The sequence below is a fragment of the Dermacentor albipictus genome, chromosome 2 (assembly GCF_038994185.2).
Source record: "Dermacentor albipictus isolate Rhodes 1998 colony chromosome 2, USDA_Dalb.pri_finalv2, whole genome shotgun sequence".
Lineage (NCBI taxonomy): Eukaryota > Metazoa > Arthropoda > Arachnida > Ixodida > Ixodidae > Dermacentor > Dermacentor albipictus.
Window position 1 is genome coordinate 22491720 of NC_091822.1, and position 18019 is coordinate 22509738.

General features: G+C 46.8%; 1 protein-coding gene and 3 non-coding genes across 4 annotated transcripts in view; all 4 read right to left on the minus strand.

Annotated features, from left to right (window-relative positions):
- Positions 1–3618, minus strand: part of LOC135897941 (galactose-3-O-sulfotransferase 3-like) — a 128975-nt gene extending 125357 nt beyond the window's left edge. The window contains exon 1 of the mRNA XM_065426651.1: positions 3537–3618. The gene's annotated coding sequence lies outside the window, so the exon portion shown is untranslated. The remainder of the gene's footprint in view (positions 1–3536) is intronic.
- A 655-nt stretch (positions 3619–4273) lies between these two features.
- Positions 4274–4348, minus strand: TRNAS-GGA (transfer RNA serine (anticodon GGA)). Its single transcript has one exon. It is a non-coding gene; the product is annotated as a tRNA-Ser (tRNA).
- A 206-nt stretch (positions 4349–4554) lies between these two features.
- TRNAS-GGA (transfer RNA serine (anticodon GGA)) lies at positions 4555–4629 on the minus strand. Its single transcript has one exon. It is a non-coding gene; the product is annotated as a tRNA-Ser (tRNA).
- A 206-nt stretch (positions 4630–4835) lies between these two features.
- TRNAS-GGA (transfer RNA serine (anticodon GGA)) lies at positions 4836–4910 on the minus strand. Its single transcript has one exon. It is a non-coding gene; the product is annotated as a tRNA-Ser (tRNA).
- Positions 4911–18019: the final 13109 nt, after the last annotated feature.

Sequence of the window (18019 nt, forward strand, 5' to 3'; positions counted from 1 at the left end):
CATAGTGCGTTGCGGGGTCGCTGTTACTGGGAGATCGCTGAATGACACTATATATATTAGAGTTTTCGAGTGTATCGCATGAAATTGTGGAATTTTGTCAACATGTCCACCAAATAATTGAAAACTTCTTAGATGCGCCCTTGATTCTAAGGGTGATCAGCAGTAGGGGCAATGAATTTACCGTTGGAATAGGTAGCAACGCCAGTCACTCGAAATGAGCCCTAAAAGGCGACGCTGTAGGACCTGGAAAAGACAGGTCCTGCAAAAGCCAGCTGTACGCCACTACAGCACCAAAATGGTATACCCAAAGTAGGCTGCCTGCACTAGATTAGCCCTTGCCACCCGGAAATCCTCAAGTGAGAAAGCAATAGAAGACACGAGAGGCGAGAAAGAAAGACGAAGATTGAGGAGGACAGGAAAAGGCGACTGCCGATTTCCTCCAGGTGGTTCATTGTGGAGGCACTCTCTATTTGAAGCAGAGGCCAAAAAGCTGTGTTGTCTCCACCGGGAGGTTCTAAAGGTCCGAATACCTGGCATCGGCTGAACCTTCAGGATCCCTCTTTCCCAAGGCATGGCTAAGCCCGGCACGGCTACACGCGGGAGGGTCCAGCCATCATGTGTTAGGGCACGTGGTGTCGCAACACACCGAACGTCTGCTTAAGGAGACACCCCTGCGGGGAAAATCAAGGCCCTCACATCAATGGCGGCAAAATGCAAATAAAAACGGTGGCGCGTACACTGGGCGGGTCGGTAATGATCCTTTGGTGGTCATAATTATTTTGGGGTCATCCACTACGGATTGCCTCACAATGGAATTGTGATTTTGGCACGTTAAATCCCCGAATTTATTGAGGGAACACATGGCGGGGCGATGGAGGGAAAGCCTCGAGATGGAGATTTAAGACGGTGCGCAAAACTAGAACAAGGTAAGAGCGGGAGCCAACGTTTCTGTAAGTGGACTTGTCGAGAAAACTGCAAGTAATTGTGTGGAGCCGTGGATTGCGCAATCTAACGCCAGCAAGCCCGAACAAGGAAAATAAGCACTCGCTGTTTAGAAGAATGATAAAGCGAGAAATAAGCAAGGACAAGACGAGTGCACAGGACTGGTACCAGTCCTGTGCAGCCGTCTTTTTTTTTTATTTTTGCCCTAGTGTATCTCCTTCTCGGTTATGAACCAACTTTCCCAAGAAAATGTCCTACTCGGAGTTCTCCATCAGCTCTTACATTTTTGTGTTTGTTGACACGCTAGGCTGCTAACAAAGTGACGTTTTTTTTTTGTTTGACCTTATATTCGGGAACGTACTTTTGCGCCTCTTTCGGTTAGTCACATGCCCTGCGAGTTTTAAATACAAAGGGGTGTCCTTCGCGAGAAGATGTCCTTCTAATGACGTTACAATCTTGTTTGTTTCGTTGATCACATTGTTCGCAATATACGAAAATCCCATTGCGCGGTGTGCTTTTACGGTCATGTGTACTACAATTAAGTGACGCGCACGAAGAAGCAACAGCATGCAGTTGCGGGATGCATCGACGGCCTCTCGCACGGCGGCCGCACCGTCGTCGCCGTCTCACAGCTGCGCGTGACTCGCGTGGGCTGTTCGCAGTCTGTTCGTGCAAGCTTTGCTTCACATTTCTCCTGGTGAATTAAGGGTCGCAACTGAAAGTTTCTCTCAGCTCCACTATGAGACGCGAGCGCTTATCACGCTCACAAAGCCAAATGTGCAAAATATATATTCTAATTTATTTTCTTCAATAACAATATATTCTACCGTTTGGTCTAAGGATAAACCATATCGTCAATTTAATTTCGCAGTCCTAGTCCATGATAAGCGTTACTGAAGCCGTTTTGTTCGGTTTATCTGATGTATGATATTTTATGGGAACAGAAACCAATAAAACTGTGATAGGCTGCGGTTTTTGCATTTTTCTGCACCAGTATTAACTCTCAGTTAAAAAGGTAATTGTATACTTATTTCATAGAATTTTTTTTATGCTCCTGGCCATATCATATGAACGTATTATAAGAAGCTATCTCGCCTAAACCTCCCTACCTGCCCTTGCTGCATACTCTCTCACTACTTAGCTAAAAACATACGTAGCAATGGGAAAACAGACAAACACCCCTTTTTCATAAGTACTAGATAACAGCACATAAAACAAAAGCAAATCAATATCGCGCACTGAAGACAGCCAGTTGCATGCCTTTCTGCGAAGCATAGCAACCTTTATAAAGTGTGGACAGTTCTTGCACGTACACAGCTAATCAAGTGTGCAGCCGTATCAGGAGGCATAAGCCATGCCGTGTAAGACTGAAGCAAGGTTGCTGATGCGATTTCAATGACATTTATTACCGCATAAACCCATATAAGCATATCATTTGCTACCACGGCTTTGATTATTAATGTACCATGTAACTCTAAAGTTGTCCAATGACAACATGACATTTGTCTATCTGAAATATTATTTTCTTAAACCGATAGACGCAGCTGCCTACTGACTTATTTCACAATGGGTCCTAATTGCATCGGCGTGTACGTGCACATGGTGTGTGTGTGCGTGTGTGTGTGCGTGTGCGTGTGTGTGCGCGTGTGTGTGTGTGTGTGTGTGTGTGTGTGTGTGTGTGTGTGTGTGTGTGTGTGTGTGTGTGTGTGTGTGTGTGTGTGTGTGTGTGTGTGTGTGTGTGTGTGTGTGTGTGTGTGTGTGTGTGTGTGTGTGTGTGTGTGTGTGTGTGTGATAATCTTCAATTGGCAGGCAGCCCTCGTCTAGTCCCTGTAATGTTGATGTTTACAGGGCTGATTCCAAGTGTGTATACATTCCAACTAGGTAACTTCCTATTTTATTGTCATTCTGTACATTGACCTAATCCCAAAAACCTAGTTCTAAAAAAATCACACAAGCGCTAGAATGGGGTGCCACAGAGGTTAAGCAAAAACAACAGACTAATTACACGCTACAGAAACTAACAGCTAAAATCAACATAAAGGAGCGCAACACATGAGACGGAAATAATCTGAATAATCAGACAGCTGCTGAAGTGTTGGTACCTAACAGACACCGTCGCTACACAGCGCTCGTGACACAGCAGCGTCAGAGAAAGAATAACGGGTGACCCTCACAGCAGAGCAAAGGAGAATCGCGGCCCGTGCCCGCAGATAGTGTTCTCGTTTGAATTGTTTATAACAGGGCCGTACATCCAGTCCTGTTGGTGGGCAGATGATTAGCAAAGACTGCGGCACGGCTGTGGCTGACAAATGTGACCGCACTTGTTTGCCGAATGTAAGCTCCAGTAAAGTGGCCTGTATTACAAGAGTAGTAACTTGAGGCTTCTCTCGATTGTTGACGAACAAAATACCGTGCACGTACATCGATCAAATAGAAAGCCGCAACATGGCACACTGAGTTTATCAGAGAAAGAGCATCTACTGGGAGCGATGTTTTATATTCCACCTGCGCGGAATCCAGCTCGCCAAGCATCCTTCCCATTTCGTTCGCTGTTACCAAAGCGCTGCGAGAATGCTCACACGTGGGATTCTTACCAGAGTAGCTGCGCCGTGTGACGACAGGAAGAGGTTTCCGCCCTGGGATTTGCTGGTTCGTTTGCACTCTGCTCGTGGCGCATACCCACTATGGGGGACTGATGATGATGATGAACCTCTGCCATTGCTCGCACCCACTAAGCGGGATAGGCCAAGAATTGGGCGGCAGGAGGTAGCGAAAGGAAATTCTTATTTGGAGACGACAAACGCAAAGTAAAATAAGTATAAGAAAGGGAGATGATGCAATAACTGGACTAGTATACGAGCGAGCAGTCAGACTAACTTAAATATGAATGTTAAAAGAGGGCACAGTGAAGGAGAAATTAATGTTTATAAAGAATTTAAAGACACCAATCTAGGTGGAATCAATGCAGATGGTGTGAAAGCTGCCAGAAATGGACTCCAATACCAGAAGTTCAAAAGAACATTTTTTACAAAAGCCGACGCTTCAAACATGGCAAAAAAATATGCCTATAAAGAAAAAGACCGCATCTGGAATATGCCGATTCACCGAGATAACTTCCTGCGTTACATTGACCTAGAAATGTGACCGAAAATTCGACGACCACTTCCTCGACACTTAGAGACATTGTACCATCGTCTTCGACTGAACGTGGCATACACGAACAATTATCTGAATAAAGGGAAAAACAGACATCCACCCGTTCGTAGCAATTGCTACAAAGGAAACCCATACGGATTCCTCGAAAGAAAGGCCTCGTAGTTGAAGAAAAATTCGTCCTGGTCCGGGACTCGAACCCGGGACCACCGCCTTTCCGGGGCAGCCGCTCTACCATCTGAGCTAACCAGGCGGCTAGCAGATGGCAGGGCGAAGTCGAATTTGTCGACAACACAAAGCAAAGGCAAGAGTTTGACGTAGTAATTCTGCGGAAACCCGCAAGGTGGAGAGAAGCAATGAATAAAGGGAAAAACAGACATCCACCCGTTCGTAGCAATTGCTACAAAGGAAACCCATACGGATTCCTCGAAAGAAAGGCCTCATAGTTGAAGAAAAATTCGTCCTGGTCCGGGACTCGAACCCGGGACCACTGCCTTTCCGGGGCAGCCGCTCTACCATCTGAGCTAACCAGGCGGCTAGCAGATGGCAGGGCGAAGTCGAATTTGTCGACAACACAAAGCAAAGGCAAGAGTTTGACGTAGCAGTTCTGCGGAAACCCGCAAGGTGGAGAGAAGCAATGAATAAAGGGAAAAACAGACATCCACCCGTTCGTAGCAATTGCTACAAAGGAAACCCATACGGATTCCTCGAAAGAAAGGCCTCATAGTTGAAGAAAAATTCGTCCTGGTCCGGGACTCGAACCCGGGACCACCGCCTTTCCGGGGCAGCCGCTCTACCATCTGAGCTAACCAGGCGGCTAGCAGATGGCAGGGCGAAGTCGAATTTGTCGACAACACAAAGCAAAGGCAAGAGTTTGACGTAGTAGTTCTGCGGAAACCCGCAAGGTGGAGAGAAGCAATGAACAAAGGGAAAAACAGACATCCACCCGTTCGTAGCAATTGCTACAAAGGAAACCCATACGTTTTTCCCTTTATTCATTGCTTCTCTCCACCTTGCGGATTTCCGCAGAACTACTACGTCAAACGAACAATTATCTGTACCGCATAGGGCTTACCACTAACACAAACTGTGATAACTGTCGCAACTTAGAGACAAATGAGCACATATTATTAGAATGCCCCTTGTACCGCGACGAGAGACAATTTTTTGAGCAACAAATGGATATGATTTGCCACGAACCGTTAACGTTACCGAGCATCTTAGGTCTAATGCCCGGCCCTTCAAAACAGCGACGGGTTTTGGATTTATTGTTCAAATGCCTGTCAAAAATTGGTCTAATAGGAAAGCTTTAAAAATTGCACACCTTATATACAAAAGCCTGAATTTACTCGCCATGTCACCTGTAAATAATAGTATCAGGTCCACTCGGACTTTCCATATTTATTTTTATCCTCTTTTTCTCCCATTCTCTTCTGCAATCTTCAATCCCCTTCCCCATCCCTATACAGAGTAGCATGTCAGCGGTTATATACGCGCCGGCAAAATTCTCTGTTTTTCTAATAAAGAGCTCTCTCTCTCTCTCTCTCTCTCAGATTTGATATCTATAATAAAGATTCAATAATTAGCAGGGCAATCGTTTTGTTACAGTTAAATAATCAAATACTGCGGAACCAACACCTCTGTGACTATAGCCTAGTGTCGAGGCCCCAAATGATAGTAATGCTGGTATACTTACCCTAATCCAATTTCGCCGAGTGGAGAATCGAGTAATATCTTTGTAAGGTGTGAATATCGTATACATGATAAAAAGTAGCGGTCTACTGATTCAATTTCCTTGCATTTGTGGCATCGTCAGACCAGCTCTAAGTAAAAAAAATTCAAATGCGGGATGCGACAGCGTAGTCTGGTGTATGTAACTTCCACTTGCGGAGAAGGACACCACTGTTTATTTCAGCAAAAACCGAGATGCTGAAAGTCTGGAGATGGGTATCAGCGATAACTTACATCATTTTGCAAAAAAAAAAAAAAGTTTCTGTATCTTGATGCAGTGATACAATCTGTATCCGGTAAAACAGGAATCAAAGGTCAATTTAGAGACGTTCTGGCTAATACATCTGCCATTTCATTTCAGTATAAACTGCGGTGGCGAGAAAACCACTGCAAGTAATTTTTTGTAAAGTTGTAGGGACTAAATTTTGAAACATACTTAAGATAGCTGTATTCGTTGCCGTGGAATGCGACGCACACACCGATAGACAATCGGTAACTAGGACAGCTGACGGTTTATTAGCGGGGTGTTTACGCAGCGCTAGAACAATAGCCAATAATTCTGCTATGAAATTAGGCGTGTAATCTGGAAGGCGTATAGAAAAGGACCAACAAAAACAAGGAGAGAATATGCCTATGCCTTCCTTCTCTTCAGACTGTGAAGCATCAGTGGCTATTATATTGCTTGTTTCCAGGAGAGAAAGATAATCTAGTAATTGGTCATTTAAATCTTGGTATGACATTAGTTTAGCATTTGAGGGGGAAATATCAAATTCTATCTGAAGACTTGCATTGACGTGCTGGTTGAATACGTTGAATTTGTACATTCAATGGTTTTAGCTGTGCCTGTACAAGTACAATCTGAGGTATGCGCACTCGCGGCCAATGATTATTAAAAATTGAACTAGGCTCCTAATGAAAACATGCATTGATTCTCTTTGTGGAAAATCATAAATTTTTAGGTACGTTTGTACTGTGAAGATTCTGAACCTACTTTTCAAACGTTTTATTCGCGCTTCCATATACAGCCCGGTGTTTGCAACAAACTTAGGGGGCCCAAGGCACAATCGCAGGGCTTTCCTTTCTAAAAAAAAAGCAGAGGACGCATTTTATAGGCTGTGCTGCCGGAAAACAAGACGCACCCCAATTCCATGATGGTTTGTACACACATTTTATATATAATAATTAATGCATGTCTTCGCAGCCCATATCGTCGGTTACTGATCGTACGCAACCATCCCACGGCACAAGTTGCCTTGGACGCGACTTTTTCAATGCGAGTTTTCCAGTTTAGTGTCCCATCATACGTGATTCCCAGTTATTTAAGAGAATCCACCCGGGAAATGAACTCTTGGCGATACATGAGTGAAATCTGAACATGAACATTTAAACAAAAGAGAAGAGGTGCGCTTTTAGTGATGTTCAGAGATATATGCATGTTGTCTATCGAAGTTTCAAGAGCGCATAAGTAAGTTTGTAAAGATTGATAAACTAAATGTAGATCATGACTCTATGCGAAAAAGCGATGTCATCGGCATAAACGTATACCTGAATGTCCTGAAACAAAGAGATGGAGCTTAAAAATATTGTTACGGGGATGTTGCGAGTATATAAAAACTTCATTTACAATATATATACAAGATGAGTCAGAATAGTTAAGATGGCTGACCACCAGCAACGCGCAGCAGCCAGCGTCTCCGATCTACACTTCTTCCTCTCTCTTCTTTCATCCTTCCGTAACAGGACCTTCGGGTGGCGAAGCGCCGTCTCGGCAGGCGAAGAATGGAGAGCGAAGTATCGCTTCAGTCGCGAAACGTGCACGTCGTCGACACGCGTCTGATTTGAGGATGCATCAGAGTACCGGCAAAATGTCGTAATTGACGTCGTTAACTTGGCGTAGGACTTCATAAGGCCCTATGTAGCGAGAGAGGAGCTTCTGGGAGAGGCCGACCCGGCGATATGGTGACCAGAGGACCACCCAAGCACCTTATGCAAACTTACCATCGCGATGGCAACGGTCGTAATGCTCTTTTTTGTATATTGTCGCGGTACAACGCGGACAGAACACAGGGAGACGTTCTTCACGAACAACAGGACAATCTGTTCAAAAACAAACAGAGCAGAGACACGTCTTCTTCGTCATCAACCAATCTCGCTCTGACCCACTAGGCGGAGTCCGTTAGTGCTCCCATCGTCGTCGTTGTCTGCCCAGAATACACGCGTCATTTGTCCCTCCCTACGAGAGCATCGTCCCGATGCTAGACAAGAAATGTCAGTTGCGGAAGTAAAGGCCACTAGCATAGTTATTCGCTCACATACGGCTTCATGCGGACAACGTGCACAAGTTCAGGACGGTGTGTGCGGCGCCGCGTACACTTCGGATTATCGGGAACGACCTCGTAGGTGACATCACTGAGTCGCCGCAATACCCGATATGGTCCGAAGTATCGCCTAATCAGTTTCTCGGAGAGGCCTCGTTTCCGTATGGGTGTCCAAACCCATACTCTGTCGCCGACTTCATCGGTAACTATTCTACGGTGAAGATCGTAGCGGCCTGCGTCGTAGTCTTGCTGCTGGAAGATCCGCAAGCGCGCGAGCTGCCGAGCTTCTTCTAGCGCGTTGTGTAAACACATCGGCGTCCGTATCAGCGTCGTCAAAGTCGTGTGGAAGCATCGCATCCAGCATCGTTCCAGGGGCGTAGCCAGGGGGGGGGGGGGGGGGGGGGGGCTTATGGGGCTTGAGCCCCCCCCCGAAATTTTTTCGTGCTGTCCATGCACCGCCGACCACAGCGACCCCCGGCGCCGGAAATCACTCTGGATTTTGTCTAGAATATCTTTTTGACGCTCGAAAAGACATTTAACCGCGAAGATTGCGAACTCGGGCTGGATTTCGTGGCAACGCCCATACACCGGCAGTCACATAACGCCAAGCAGTGCCATCCGAGCACAAAGTTTCAAGGGCGCTTTGATGGTGAGCGGGCTCGCTGCGGCATCTCACTGAGGCCACGGAATCTATGGAGCGCATGAATATCAATCGAAACTTTATGGGTATAAATCTCCTAAGCTCTTGATGTGAAACGTGCATTGACATTTCCAAAGTTGTGCTTTAAATTTTCTATTGCGCAACTTTGTGGGTTTAATGTTGTTTAAAACATTTGACGCCAAAGGCCCACTGACTTTTCTAAAGTCTTACATCGGAACATACAACGAGACAAGCCAAATCAACACACTAGCAGACGAGTTGACAAAGCACGCAGCGAGGTCCAATGAGACGATGCGTTGGGGTGGTTCATTTGTGCCGTCATGTCACATAAAAAATATCAACATTTTTTTTAAACTACGCCACAACATCCATGTCAAGACACTAAAGCCAGCCAGAGTAACTACGTTCTTATTTATTTTTTCTACTTTGACTTTTATTCGCAGAGGACACATTGAGCCTCTTCAATTTTTTTTTTTTTTTTTTGTTCTCGCTACCCTACCCGCGTTATGCCAGAGCGAGCCAGAGCGCATATGTTTTTCTCGTATGGCCCCCACCACCGCGCGGTGCACTTCGATGGGCGTTCGCGAACGTTTGCTTTGGCCGAGTGGATTTTCACCTGACAGAGTTTTGGAAGCTTTCTGGCCAGCAGACAAGAAAAAAAAAGAATGGTCGCTCGCCGCCATCACTGTGGGGACTCGAAGGATTGCAACGCGTTCCTTGAGCGGAACCTTTCCGGAAAGTCTTGTTTCGCCGGTGTAGGATACTGAGCAGTATGCGTATGGTTCTCAGTGGGCCAAGCGTCTCATGTTTTCTTCGGTATTAATTCTGTAGCCCCATCAGGTGCCCGATGTAGGCATTCGATTCTGGCCAACATACTTTCCTACGCGTTTTTTTTTTTTCATTTGGGTGCCTCCGCCCCACAGAAAAAAAAAATTCATTGTTGCGGCGCAGCGATTTGTCGCATGGTGAAAATTTGATTTTGATACTTCTTTAGCGGAAAGTAATGGGCGACGGGACGCTTCAGTTGCCGGATACGTTTATTGTATTATTACGAAAGCAATTATATGGACACTCCAGGCGCATTCCTGCCGTCGCCGTCGCCCTCATGTTTCGTATAAAGTCCAAGGGTGATGCTGTATGTGCGAGTGAAAGCGTAGGAGGGGAGGTGGAATGGGTGAGCCTACGATGGTGGCTCAGTCTTGTGTGCGCAAAGGAAAAAAGCGGGCAGGAAGCGCGCCGCCTTCCGTCGCGCACAATACATCGGGGGGAGTGGATGGAATGGGGGCGGAATCTAGGATTCTGTGAATCTATGATTGTGCAACATGTTTATTTGCCTTGTTTGACGCATTATATACAATTACTTTTTCTTACATACATAGACTCATCGGAGACTTATACGTATACTTAAATATCTTGTTGCGAGGTTTTGTGTACACATGCTGTGAACTTTGTTTCCAGTGACACTTTTTGTCCTTTATCAAGCCGTATTTTCGCATTTGTATATCCCACTGTATCTTTGCATTTCTAATGTACGAGGGCGAGTCAAATGAAAGTGGGCCTACCCTAACCGCGCAATAATGGTTCGGTTCATTATGTGCGAGCCATGCGCGTAGGAGAACGGCATGTCTCATTTACAAAAGTGACACGCAGGTGTGAAGATAAATGTTCTTTAATGCTCTCATACACTGGGTTGAATATGGTTGCGTCACATAATGGACACTTCAAAAGTTGAACAGCTCGGTGTCGCGAAGTTTTTGACAGCTAAAGGTGTTTCCAAAACAGAAATTAATCGCCGTGTGGCTGCCGTTTACGTTGAACACGGCATCTCATTGACCACTGTGAAGCGTTGGAGCAAACGGGACGTTGTAAAGGCATTCCAAGACCGGGCCAAAACCATCGTGCAATCACCCCCCTCACAATTTCAAAGGTTCATGAGCTGATGAAACAAGAACGGAGGATAAGCATCGATGAACTGGCAGACGGTCTGAACATCAGTCACGGTTCGGTTCACGCCATAATTCATTAGCTTCTCGGTTATCGGCTCTTTGGTGCGCAATGGATCCCCAAGATTTTGATCCATCGCGAGAAGACGGAGAAGTTTCGCGCTGCCTTGATTCATCTGATCAGGTATCACAATGAGGATGACGACTTCTTGTTTGCAATTGTGATCGGGGACGAACCTTGGTGCCACTACTACGAGCCTGAAACACGACGGCAAAGCTTACAGTGGAAACATTCGAATTTACCACGCCCAAAGAACGCAAAGTCCATCATTTCCACTGGAAAGGTGCTGTTGACTTTTTTTTCGGCCGTCAGGGTCCATTACTGATAGAATTTGCTAAATCTTGAGAGGCTATCAATTGTTTCCGATATTGTGAAACGCCAGAACGGCAGCGTGTCGCAATCAAGAACGAACAACGTGGAAAATTGACGAATGGGGTCATCTTGTTCCACGACAATGCCTGTCCCCACGTCGCTTATGTGGTTAATACAAAACTGGCAAAGTTCAAGTGGGAAACGCTGCAGCATCCGCCATACAGCTCAGACCTGTCCCCTTGCGACTTCTACATTTTGGGGCAACCGAAAAAACAGCTCAAGGGAACCAGATACAGACTTTATGAAGCAGCAACCCAAGGAGTTTTATAAGACGGGAATCACGCGACTCGTTAGTCAATGGGACAAATGTCTAAATTCTCATGAAGACTACTTTTAAAAGAAGTACCCCATTGTTGGCTCACATTCATTTGACTTGCCCTCGTATATCTTACACAATTCATGCTTTTTATACGTGCCCTCTGTTGCGACCATAATTTCGGTGCAATTACTCACGATACACGGCCGGTGACAGCTGCTCCTGCTTAATACATTAAAACAAATTACAGCGTCATTGAGATTTTTCACTGGCCATTGCATATATACAAGAATGTAAGCATGGTTCTTGAATGACAAAGTTTCATTAACATATTTGTCCTCAACTTGTTCAGTTCATTGCCTTTTAATTTTTCATATCAGCGGCATGCACTGCTTTCCTGGTTTCGAACTGATATAGTTCTAAAGTTCATGTGATATTTTCTTTATTTAATAAATAGACAAAAATATGGAAGAATTGATATCAGTTATTTTGGGCAAAATTTTTGGCACATAAGAGTATATTCTTTAATGAAAAAATACATGTTTTGTTGTTTTGACTGTGCGTAGGGTTCAAGAATTCGTTTGCAGCATCTTTGGCAATGACAGTGCAGTTATTATTCATGGATTTGGTCCCTTGACTAATTGTTTAAGAAAAAGCTTTAGCTCGGGCCCAATCCGACGCGGCCTATTCAAATACTCGTAAAACGCAGAAGCGCTTTTCTTAGATAATCCTGCAAATCGCTTTTATTGAAATTGGTTGCATTTGAGAGAGAAAGTTAAATACTAGTTCTGTTGGAAACACAACTTCGATTTAGGGCCTGAATTTTGTTTAAAATATATTGAAAAATTCGAAAGCTTAAAAAAATAGAAGCACGACGTTTACAAACTAATAGCTATGCATGAAGAAAAGACATTGTGGTTCTGTAAACGGCATCTATTATAACAGTCAAAGTGGACAAGTTTGCAATGTCAATTTGTATCTTACGTGAATTGGTTACGTTGTGTACAAGGGTTCTGCACAAGCCGTATTTCCACAATACTAATTTTCTTTGAGATTGATGTGTAACATATCTATTTTGTCCGCTGTAGATGTACTAATAGGCGCAATTCACAGAATTGTGATATCATTTTTCATTGTTGAGTCACGGAGTTTTAAACTTGATAGTTTCGTTTTGTGCAAATTTTTGATTTAGGCAATTTTTAATAAATAATTGACCACCTAAATGAAAAATTCGAAACCAGTAGTCACTAGAATTAAGCTTTTTCTTTTAAATGCAACAAACCTCCTCAAATTTGGTGAAGTGGTTGCAGGGAAAAACGAATTCCCCTTCTACATGTATTTAATATAGGAGCTAAAGCTTCCTCCAACAAAATTTCTGGCTACGGCACTGGCCCCATGTATATATATATATATATATATATATATATATATATACACACACACACATAGGGCCAGTGGCGTAGCCCCCCCGAACAAAATTTCTGGCTACGCCACTGCAGCGTTCGTATACCTCGTCCGTGAACAAGGGTGAACAGAGTCGTGCACGTAGTCTCTTGTTTCGCCGTGTTATATGCAAAGGTGATATACGGTAGAATGTCGTCCTAATTTTTATGTTCGACATCCACGTACACTGATAGCATGCATTCAATGGTTTTGTTTAGGCGCTCTGTTAACCCATTGGTTTGTGGATGGTAAGCGGTTGACTTTCGATGGGACGTTCCACTTAATAGCAAGACGTGATCTAAAAGTGCAGCCGTAAATGCGGTTCCTCGGTCTGTTATTACGACGGTTGGCGCGCCGTGTCGCAACACCACATGCTCAATGAAAAAGCGCGCTACTTCGGCTGCTGCGCTGCTCTGGATTGCCTTTGTTTCAGCGTAACGTGTGAGATAGTCGGTTGCGACGATAACAAAGCGATCGCCTGCAGTAGAAGTAGGAAGTGGACCCAAAATATCCATTCCGATTTGATCAAATGGTCTTCGAGAGACCTCGACGGGTCGTAGGAGGCCGGCTGGTTTCGTCGGAGGTGACTTGCCCCTCTGGCAGTCGAGACAAGTGCGAACGTGATGTTTCACGGCGGTGGTAAGTCTCGGGCACTAGTACCTTTGCTGCACTCAGGCTAATGTTCGCGTGTAGCCTAAGTGACCAGAAGTCACCTCGTTGTGGCAATCTTGAAGTACTTCCGTACGAAGACCTGCAGGAATGACAAGCAGATAGGGGGACCTGGTCGAAGAAAAGTTTTTTTTTTTTGTAAAGAACCTTGGCCCGTAAACAAAACGACAACAGTCCTCTTGCGAAAACTCTAGGTGGTTTCGCAGATCTTCCCTTCAAGTAATTAATTAGTTCAAGCAACTCAGGGTTGTTGCGCGATGGCGGATGTGTTCATAACACAAAGAAATACTGAGTCTTCTTCTTCGGGCGGAGCAGGCGACTCTATCGGCGATCGAGACGAGCAGTCAGCATCCGTATGTCGTTTCCCCGACTTGTACGTGACAGTCATGTCAAACTCTTGCAGCCTTAGGCTCCAACGCGCCAGTCGTCTAGAAGGATCTTTAAGGTTTGTCAACCAACAGAGTGAATGATGGTCGCTGATAACTGTGAAGTGGCGGCCATACAAACATGGGCGAAATTTCATAACCGCCCATACCACGGCGAGTCATTCTTTCTCAGTTGTGGAGTAATTAGCCTCTGTACGTGAGAGTGTTCTACTTGCATAGGCAAGCACTCTTTCTGTGTCGTCGTGCCGCTGCACAAGAACAGCTCCCAAGCCAACATTGCTGGCATCAGTGTGGAGCAGTGTAGGAGCGGTCTCATCAAAGTGAGCAAGCAATGGAGGTGTCTGGAGTCGTTGCCGCAAGTCGTTGAATGCACCTTGCTCTTCGTCGCCCCGTACAAAAGCAACGTCGTCTCTTGTCAGGCGAGTTAACGGCGACGTAATGCACGCAAAGTCTGCAATAAACCGCCGGTAATAGGCACAGAGGTCGAGGAAGCGCCTGACAGCCTTTTTATCGGATGGTACGGGAAACTGTGCTATGGCGGCAATTTTCCCTGGATCCGGCCGGACACCTGCGTGGCTGACGACGTGACCGAGAAACTGCAGTTCTGGGAAGCCAAAGTGGCATTTCTGCGGCTTCAGGGTGAGGCCGGCGGACCGTATGGACTGCAGAACTGCTTCAAGCCGTTCGAGGTGTTCTTCAAACGTTGCGGAGAAGACGATGACGTCGTCGAGATACACTAAGCAGGTTTTTCACTTCAGACCTGAAAGTCAGGTCTGACGTGACAGACCTGACAGTATCCATGAGGCGTTGTAACGTAGCAGGGGCAGAACACAAGCCGAAAGGCAAGACTTTAAATTCGTGTAGGCCGCCTGGCATCACGAACGCAGTTTTTTCACGATCTCTCGGGTCTACTTCGATTTGCCAAAATCCGCTGTTTAAGTCCATTGAAGAGAAGTAACGTGCCTGTCGAAGCCTGTCGGGTGAATCATCTATACGGGGAAGTGGGTATACGTCTTTCTTTGTCACCTTATTTAGCTTTCAGTAGTCCACACAGAAACGCAAGCTGCCGTCTTTTCTCTTGGCCAGAACTACGGGAGATACCCAGGGACTCGTTGATGGTTGGATCACGCCATCTTCAAGCATTTTTGTCACTTGTTGTTGTATGGCTTCACGTTCTCTAGGAGCCACACGATATGGATTTTGGTGAATTGGTCTTGCCGTATCCTCTGTAATTATTCGGTGCTTTGTTAGAGGCGTCCGACCGACGCTGGACGTCGACGCAAAGCAGTCGTTGAACTTGGCCAATAACGTAAGAAGGCGCTCTCGTTCGTGCTGCGACAAAGCAGTGCTAACGTCAAGTACAGGAGCTGGGTCTTGCGTCAGTGCTTCTTCGAGCAGTGATCAGCAGCCACGAACATCCACAACGGCGTCAAAATAAGCCACAGCCGTGCCCTTGGGAAGGTGCCGTCGCTCTGTGCTAAAATTTGTTAGCAAAAGGTTTGTGCGCCCGTCGGTGACATTCACGATTCCTCGTGCGACCGAGATACCGTGAGTAAACAACAACGCAGTTATTTGGTCGACAACTCCTTCGCAATGAAACGGTATGTCACATGCGACCGAAACAAGGGCACACGATCGAGGGGGAATGACGACGTCGTCTTCTGTTAGACGAAATGAGTTGTGTTGCGGCGATAAGCAATGGACTAAACCGGAGCTCTCATAAAACGTCACCATGCGGTCCGGGATGTTAATTACGGCACCATATTCTTTTAGGAAGTACATTTCAATAATCAAATCTTTGCAGTATACAGGAATGACGATGAAAGCGGCCACAAAAGAAGAATCCCCGATGTTAACTCTAGCAGTACATCTTCGAGTAGACATCAGTAATTGGCCGCCTGCCGTCCTTATGTGAGGTCCCGTCCATGGCGTCTTTACTTTCTTCAGGTGGAGGACGAGTTCCTGACTCATTATAGAGAAGTCAGCACCAGTGTCGACTAACGCTGTCACCAGCTGCCCATCTACGAAAACATCAATGTCGGCGCTCACAATTTCTTCAGTGTTTATCGGCTTCACGTCGTTCTGCAGCGAGAATGTTGGGGGCTTTTTAGTGTCTTGCGGCGGGCCTGCAACCTTGCCCCCAGAGGCCGCCGCCTTCAGTTTCCCCGACGGCGGCTGGGCGACCTTCGTCCTCGGGGCTCCGCAAAAGTACGTCCAGTAGATAAAGCCATTTGACGTGGAGGGGTTGGAGAGCGGGACCGACGGGCGAAATTGGACCTATCATTGGGCACGGATTCGTCATTCGGGTGCGATATTGGGGGTCCCTGAAAAGCAGCGTCGTCGCGGCGTAGCATGGCGTCGTCATTTGCACGTCGACCATAGTACCATGGACGTAGAGGTTGAAATGATGTGTCACGATGCCAGCAATGACGCGAAATATGGCCGGCGCCTCCACAGTGAAAACAGAGTGGGCGCCTATCGACAGTGCGCCATACGTCGGTTCTCCGAAGTTGCGGCCGTCCCGTAGCGTCGTTTTGCGGCGGTGACCAAGACGCGGCGAACGACGGCTGGCGATATGACTGAAGCGGCGTAGCGGCTGCGCGCTTCGAAGCCTCCTCTTGTGGGGGTGACCAAGGAGCGGCTGTCGGAGGTTGGTGGTACGGCGATGTGGTTGCAACCGGTGGTGGACATCGGACAGCGGCGGCGTAACTCAAGGGTCGCTGGAGGTCTTGAAGATCGCTTACCGGGAACGCCTGCCGGATTTCGTCACGCACAACTTCGGCGATTGACGCTACGGGTCTATTCACTGTCGGCGTCAGAATCTTTTGAATTTCTTCTCTGACGAGTTCTCTGATCGATTCCCGCAAGGGGTTCTGATACTCGTTAGTCACTGCGGCGGCATTGATTGTGTTGCTGGTGGACAGTCGATCATACTGTCTGCATCTCTGATGAAGGGCCCGCTCAATAGCCGTAGCCTCTTTGATAAACTCAGCGACAGTGACCGGTGGATTGCGCACAAGCCCCGCGAACAACTGCTCTTTTACACCTCGCAAGAGGTAGCGCAACTTCCTATCTTCGGTCATGTTCGGGTCGGCTCTACGAAAGAGGCGGGCCATGTCCTCGGCGAACATTGTGACCGACTCATTAGGTTGTTGCGCGCGTAGCTCTGTCATTTGCTGGGCGCGGTCGCGTCGGTCGGCACTCGCAAAGTTTCCGTGATCCTCTGCCGAAAGTCATGCCAGCTCGTGAAGCTACCCTCGCGGTTCTCGAACCAAGTACGGCCACTGTCTCCAAGGGCGAAATAGACGTGGGAGAGCTTTTGCTGCTCACCACTGATTAATCTGTGCGACGCGTTCATACTTATCCAGCCAGTCTTCAATGTCTTCGAAAACTGCACCGCGATAGCGATCGGGAACCAGCGGATGCAGAACGGTTACCTGTTGTGGAGTGGGAAACCGACTGGTTTGGGGTGCTTGTGGTGGACTGGTTTCGGCCATTACGAGATGTGTGCAGCTCCTGGAGAGAGGTGGTTGAAGAGCGAACTCCGGGGCAAGGCCTTGCAGTCGACGACTAAAGCGATGCACGGGTGTCGTAATTGGTGACAGTGCGTCCGGGATAGATGAACTACTCCCAGAAGGGCTCCGACGCATCAGACGCGGTCAGTACCTAGCGCCTCCACCAGTGTCGCGGTACAACGCGGACAGAACACAGGGAGACGTTCTTCACGAACAACAGGACAATCTGTTCAAAAACAAACAGAGCAGAGACACGTCTTCTTCGTCATCACCCAATCTCGCTCTGACCCACTAGGCGGAGTCCGTTAGTGCTCCCATCGTCGTCGTCGTCGTCTGCATAGAATACACGCGTGAATATGCTGCGAGTCTAATAAACGAGATCGGGTGACCTGACGTGTCATGTGAGCGCGATCGATGACTTCACGAGCGTACTCACTCGCGGTGATCGTTGGAGACCTACATCGACAGCATCTCTGTGATTCTTCGGTTGAGACATTCCGTAAGACCGTTCGTTTGTGGGTGTTAGGTGCGGACAGCTTGTACTCAGAGACACAAGAGCGGAGGAGGTC